This window comes from Apium graveolens, chromosome 7 (assembly GCF_009905375.1).
Source record: "Apium graveolens cultivar Ventura chromosome 7, ASM990537v1, whole genome shotgun sequence".
NCBI classification, from domain to species: Eukaryota; Viridiplantae; Streptophyta; class Magnoliopsida; order Apiales; family Apiaceae; genus Apium; species Apium graveolens.
The window spans coordinates 16,419,514-16,427,002 of NC_133653.1; positions in this window are offsets into that span (position 1 = coordinate 16,419,514).

Consider the following 7,489-nt stretch of genomic DNA (forward strand, 5'->3'; position numbering starts at 1 on the left):
ATACTACTTTCAGCTTGGATGTTATATGTCAGGGGCTATTTCAATAACTTTTGAGGATCTCAAGCGGGCTAATGCTGAGATAAAGGAGAAAGAGGATCGTGTTAATGAGTTGGTTTCTGAGCTAGGAGAGCTAAAGACTCAATATGCTACGAAGGAGTCTAGTATGCAAATAAGGCTAAAAGAAGAGGGGGACCGAGCACACAAGGCGGAGAAGGAGTCCACAGATCTACGTTCCGAGCTCTTTGACTTGAAGAAGAAGCTTTTTGAGGAGAAACATAAAGAAGCCATTATTGCTGAATTCAAGAAATCATCTGAGTATGGTCAGACTATTGCTGATGTTGGCTCTTTGGATATCCTTCGTTCTTGGATAGTGGCTGAAAAAGATATTAAGACCAATCCAAACGCCAACTGGCATAGTTTTGTGAAAGAGTTCCTAGCTGCCAAAACTGCAATTGAGCAAGGAAAGGGAGAACCTACCCCATTCGATGGTCCGAGTCCCAGCTTCCTTCCGGCTCTAACAAAATTCAAATAATTGATTATTTATTATTATTCTTGCTTTGAGTCATTCCCTTGTAATTCTGAAACTATTTACCTTTTATTATGAAACTATTTACGTTTTACTTTACTGTAATATGAGTTGTTCTCTTGTCTTCAACTCGGAATCAAACTTCACCTCGATCGACTAAAACAAAAAGGGCCCACCCATCCTTGCTTGTATTAATTATATGTTACTCTCTTAAAAATCACCTTTTTGTTATTTGCCTATTTGTTTTCTTTTAATTGTTTGCCTTCAAAAAATTCTCTATGTGGTATTTGTTTTATTATTTTCCATGTTCGGGTAGGCATCAAGGTCCGACCTAGTTTGTAATTTTCTTTATAAAAGGCGGTGTTTTTAGCTTTGAAGTTGTGCCTAGTCCGACTAGGTAACTAACCTAGGAGTAGTTATAACCTAGAAAAAATATTAAGACCAATCTCAATGCATATTGATCTAAATTCCAATACCAAACTCTATGCATATCCATCGGTGTACCATAATTGGGAGGCACGTCGTTGACGACGTGGTTATTGTCGAGACTCCGTTATTGATTTTTTCTCACCATGTAAAGTCCATATCGTATAGATTTAAAAAAATCCGGAAGCATACACGTGAAAATTTATAGTATCAAAATTTTTCCACCCATTATTTTTTATAATTCTTACAAGGACAAAATTTAATGTCATTTGTCAAACAAAACCTTTTTGCTCAATCTAAAAATTCTTCTATACCATTTTTATACTCTTCCATTCATGTAATGTGATCACTTTTCATACGGATAAACATCCAATCATGATTTATATTTGACATCTACAATATCAACAAACTATAATTCAATTTTAGTTCACCATAAATTCACTATAAATCGTACAAAATGTAAAATTAACATATCTCATATATATGCATAAATTCACCAATATCATTCTTTCTAGAAGTAGATATAAAAAGTATAATTTAATATATCTCATATATGCATAAATTCACCAATGTTATTTTTCCAAAGTAAATACAAAACATACACACACAAATCACACACAAAGTTCACTTTAACTACAGTAAATATAACAGTAAACAAATTAAATATAGAACAATGAGATTAAATAACTTAAAATGAGATTAATACCTTTCAAATGATGAGATTGATGAAAAAAATTCTTCTTTTTGTTCTTGTTCTTCCTTATCTTTATTTTCTTTTTCTTAAATTTTTATCTTATCTTCAATACATTACCACCACACCATCAAAAAGTAAAAATATGGTGGGTCCATTTTTAAATCTTAACATTTTTCACCAAAATTGGCAGGAAAAACCTTTGAGCTGGAGGACCTCTTTTCCTACGAATATCGATAGGAAAAAACCTTGAATTATTAATAAATTTACAAAATTGAAAAAATAATATTTATTTTGGATTATACATGGGCTGCTCATACTGAGGGTGAGGTCATATCATTATAAATGTTTCATCCCTTCCTACAAAGATTGTTAGCTTTTACGTTTTTACCAAATCTGGTAGGAAATATCTCTAAAATGAATAATTATAAATTAAAGTTTAATTGATTTAAAAAGGTGAGAAATGATAACATGGATGGCGGGTCCCTTTTAATATCTTTTTTTTGATGAAAACATTTGGTAGGAACTGATCTTTCTACCAATATTGATAGGATTTGGTACTTACGTATATAAGATCTGGGCCCCAACGGGAGAAATTTCTACCATAATTCTCCTGGGTATGAAATAATAGAGTAATTCCTACAAGAATTCACTGATAGAAATATCTTGGTAGATAACGACCATTTTTCTTGAAGTGAAGGCTTGTTTAACAAATCTTGAATTTAAAATTAGGACTCAAACTATATATTTATCTTATTTATACAAGAAATTGCAGGTCGAACTCTGATCAAGATGATTACATTATGCATAATATCAACCCATTAAGCAATTGAATAATTGAGTCAAACCAATTATGTTGACTTGGTTATGAATGAAACATATTAAAGTAAGATGATTGCTCATTTGGAACATGTCCCTAAAAATTCATTTTTTATGTTAAGAAATGAATGGAGTTTGTTGGAGCTCATATTAAGGGTGTAAAAAATACTGATGAGGGTAGTTTGTAGTTATCTTCAAAATTTGTGTTGGTAATATTCACATGTAAACTAAGCAAAAAAACATAAATATGTATCCTCAGCTGGACACCTAATTTAGAACACTCCATTTCTTTGTACAAAATAATTGACCTCTAAAATATTTTTTTCCTGTCAAATTCTTTCTTACATCAATCAAATTAGTTTATATAAAATCTAACTTTGATTATTTAATAATTAAAATAGTTATCACTGGATTTTGGCAATGATTTAAGAATCTGAAATTTTTATTCTCAATCTGTTGCATTCGAAAAGTTTCAGGCGCTAAAAATAGCATTAGTACGGTAATATTTTTTGCCGTCAGATTTTGATTTATATAGTAATATTTACCTGGTTTGATAGTAATTTAAATATTGTTCTATTGTGCTATAAGAGCATACAATGCTCAAACTGGATGTGTAAACAAAAATCCTAAAGTTAAATATCTTCTTGTAAGTATCTTGCACTTTAGTTATGATTTTTTTTAATTTTCTTGCGGATCGATAATTAAGTTACTATTCAAATAGGGATCCCCTAAACAACCTGAAGGGCATGAATGTCGGTATGTCATCATGCGCTACATGAGAGACATAATGGAGGACAAGGAAATGAAATTTATAAGCAAGGTTTATGATGCACTTTACTTTCTTGGGTTATTCAATTTGCGCACTCTCCCTTTAAAATAATTTCTGTAATTAGCAGTGGATTCTAATTTTTACTTCGTTTATACTCGATTTAATTTTCACAATGGGCTCTGAAGACTCGGAAGAGTTACACAGATCAGGAGCTTGATGATGTTCGTTGTGAGTGCCTTGATTATATCTAGGAATTTGTCTAAACATTGATGACTAGCTGAATGGATTCCAAGATTTCAAGTCGCTAGGATGTGGTTGTTATATTCTAATTACTATGAACCATCGGTTTGCCCATATTTTGTATATTCTGTGGATGTTATGCACTATAATTTGGTCTTGACTGTAGTCTTGAATGTGGGTGTAATTTGGTTTTTTTGTGAACCTGCAATAGATTAGTACTTGGGAAGTTTTTTTTAATTTGTTTAGATCTTTAGTGAATGTAGATGGATTTGGTATATATGGGGATGTAGTACCTAGAATATTGTTAAATGACTTGCTGAACATTTTATATTGCAACGTTTTGTAATATATATGGCAATTTGAATGCTTTGCAAATTTGGATGCAATTTTGGTATTTTTTTATTATTTGGATAAAAAATATTTGAATATTACACATCACATAGATCCTTCAAAACTGATTTAAAAACATGGATATTACATCTGTTCTAAACATGAAACGGTTGTTCCTGATATAAACATACATTAGTTTATGCCTTTAACATATCACTTGAAAACTGTTGGCTATTTTGACAAAAATCGGGCCTAATTTCACATCGGTTATAAACCGATGTGTCTGATATAAATAGACATCAGTTCCTAAGTAAAACCTGATGTATAAAAGTATATTTACATCAGTGCCAAACCGATGTAAAAAATAGTGATATTTCTCTACACCCACCTAGATATCAGTTTTGAAAAGTTTAAACATCGGTGCAGAACCGATGTTTATTGACCCATTTCATATAGTGACAGTAGTTTCCACTCCTAACTCTTTCATTTCTACTATCTCGACGGATATTGTTCATCCGTTGACTAGTGATTGTATCTCGACGGATGTGCCTAACAGCAGTAATGCGTTGAAACTCTCAACTACTACTTCAACAGATGTTTCTCATCCGTTGACTATCTCTGCACCACTTGAAATCTCAACTAATATTACAAGTGCAGATAATTTAGTAGTTTTACAATTACACCTAGGATTGAGGGTAGGAAGTAAATAGAGTGAGAGGCTGAGTTGCTCTCAGGAAAAAAGAGAGGAAATGAGTGAAAATGTGCAAGCTATTTTTTCCATCTTGGTAAAAATGAGTAAGTGGAGTCCCACCTTACTAGGTGAAGGTGAGGATGTGAGGGTGGGAAGCCAAGGGGAGCCCTTGATGCAAGAAAAGAGAGATTATCAGAGAAAAGTAGGCACTGAAGAATGGGAAGAGCCTATTGTTAGTGAGTTAAGGGATGTCAATGAGGCTGACAAGAAACAACTATTTCAGCAAGAATATCAAGATGTCACTACAAGAAAAATGTCCATAGACATCGGTTTTTGGCCGATGTCTATGTTGTTTAGCAACCAATGTTGATGTCGGTGATGTCTATTCTAGACATCGGCCAAAACCCGATGTCTTTACTTGTTTAGACATCATTTCTTCCAAAATAACTGATGTCCATGCATTATTTTTTACAAAAAATGTTAGAAATAAATAATTTAATAATTAAATTATACCTATTACAACATATTAAACATATAATGAGCTATGTTTTTTTCCACATAGACATCGAATATTTTTATTTATGTGATGTAAAATCAGATATTAAATATCGATTTCTTAAGTAAAGAGTGATGTCTATATTTGCACATAGACATCATGTTTACCCTAAACAAAGTGATGTCTATGTACCATTTAGACTTGAACTGTCAGTCTTTGACATCAGTTTTTTTTATCTAAAAGTAATGTACATTAACTGTTTTAACATCAGTTTTTCTTCTTTTACATTAGTGATGCCAATTTTCCTTTTAGAAATAACATATAATACAAAATATACCACTAAATCAAATTTTAATTTGAAGTACAATTTAAACCCACAACAACTACTAAATCAAAATAATAAGTAGAAATGAACTAACTAAACACTTATATTAACCAACAATAATATCAAGTACCAAGTTTTCTTACATAACTAACCAAAACAAAACTATAAAGAAATACTTGTACAAGTAAACCAATGAAACCAGTATTTATTTGGTGAACCATCACAACTGCCCTCCTCATATTGTAGGCTGTCCAAACGGCAAATATTGATACTTCACCTCAACAAAGCATAACTCAGGGACCGGGTATCTTCCATTTTTGTTATGCTCATTCAGCTCAGTTAATGCGATCACCACTGTAGTGCAGACTTCATCACCCCACTCAATCTTTAAAATCTGTTAAAACCACGTGTCCATTTCTCTGGATCAGAATATTTTCAGGCTTCAAATTTTTGTATATTATACCTGAGTAGATTTTTAACAGCATATAGAGGAAACTTGTCAGACATATTACAAAGTCACACTGGAGGGACAAAACCTCTCAAATGTCAATAAAGTCAATACTAACAAATAAGTTTATTTTCAACATTAAGCGCATTTCTCAATTAATAAAGGAACAAACCTGCAGGGTATTGAAGAGCAGCAGAAACGCGGCATATGGAGGGAATAGCAGATGGATCTCTAGCACCAGCCCTTGCAATCAATACAACAACATTTTTTTCGGCAACATCAACTGCTTCTGAGCCTGTGGATCCACTAACACCCATGGACTCCAAGAGTGCCTGATTAAATCTTAAAAGGTTTAGCTCTTGCTAAGAATCTAAAAATGTTCTGTATTACGAGAAGAACACTGATTCCGTGCCCAGTTAATATGTGACTGGAAAAGACCAGCACAGTGTACTATAAAGAGCATGTTCGACACAAGATTTCATTTGCAATTGTTACTTCTAATACACAATAATGACACAAGATAATTTATTATGTAATCCGTTCACCTGCGGGGTTGAAGGAAGCATGTATAAGCTGTTATCTGGACTTTGGTAGAAAGCTGAAACTTCTCTTTCAATAAGATCTTTAGTATCATTAGATATGTTCATCAACACAATATATGCTGGAACGATGGTATCAGATGCATGCTCTCTTGCGGCCAATGGCTGCTGACTCCATAATGTTGCAGCATTCTGCAATGAAACCAAAAATAAATATTTATTGCAAGAAGCAACAAGCATATGAAAATTAAGGCTCATAAGAACATATGGTATATTTAAAAGAATAATAGTTAAATAAATGCTCAATATGCCCCCATAATAATTAGCAAGTATGTTCTGCCTTCTGCATTCTGTAGGACTGTTCAAAGGAGTGGACAAATGACCAACTATCCTGAAGTTTCACTAAGTTAATAATCCTTTACGTTCTTCTGCGATTTAATTATGTCTGGTTGATACTATAAACATAGGGAAAATTGTAAGAAAGTTATTATACATAAACGATAAAAGGAATTAAAAGTATACCGTGATTGCAATAGGCTGTCCCACGGGTATATCCTTTGAACCTTCAGGTACCAATATCTTAGCTAGAAACCAGAATAGGATTGACCGAGAGTCTAAAATAAAGTACCTCTACTATACAACTTGATGCTACCCATCTAAAGTGATGAAACAGAAAAATGATAAACTCTGGGAGGCTATTGACCAATAGTTACATAAAGCAAAGATCACAACAGAAACAAGTCATAGACACAAGAAAGATAAATTATGGTTTTATATATAGCAGACTGTTGTTTATTTCAGAAGAAAAAAATATAATTACCCCTCTTCAAGACACTCAAACTCCAGGGTAGCATTGTCTGTCTCTATTTCGCAGATAACATCCCCCACTTCTAGCTGTCATATCAAATATATATAAGTGGGTACAGGAAAAGGCTAAAAAAATTAGCCCATCAACACTTAACTCCAAATTCTGGAAATGAATGGCAAGTTATGACACTTCAAGAAAAACAAATTTATGATCGAATGACACTGATGCAGCACAAATATCTTATAGAGCTAACCTTATCTCCTTCTTTCTTCTTCCATTTCGCCAAGTTACCTTAAGCCTGCAATGTAGTGTACGAAGAGCATATGTTATATTTCACTAAGAAACATGTTTAAAGTTTATATACCTAAGCAGCTAAACATC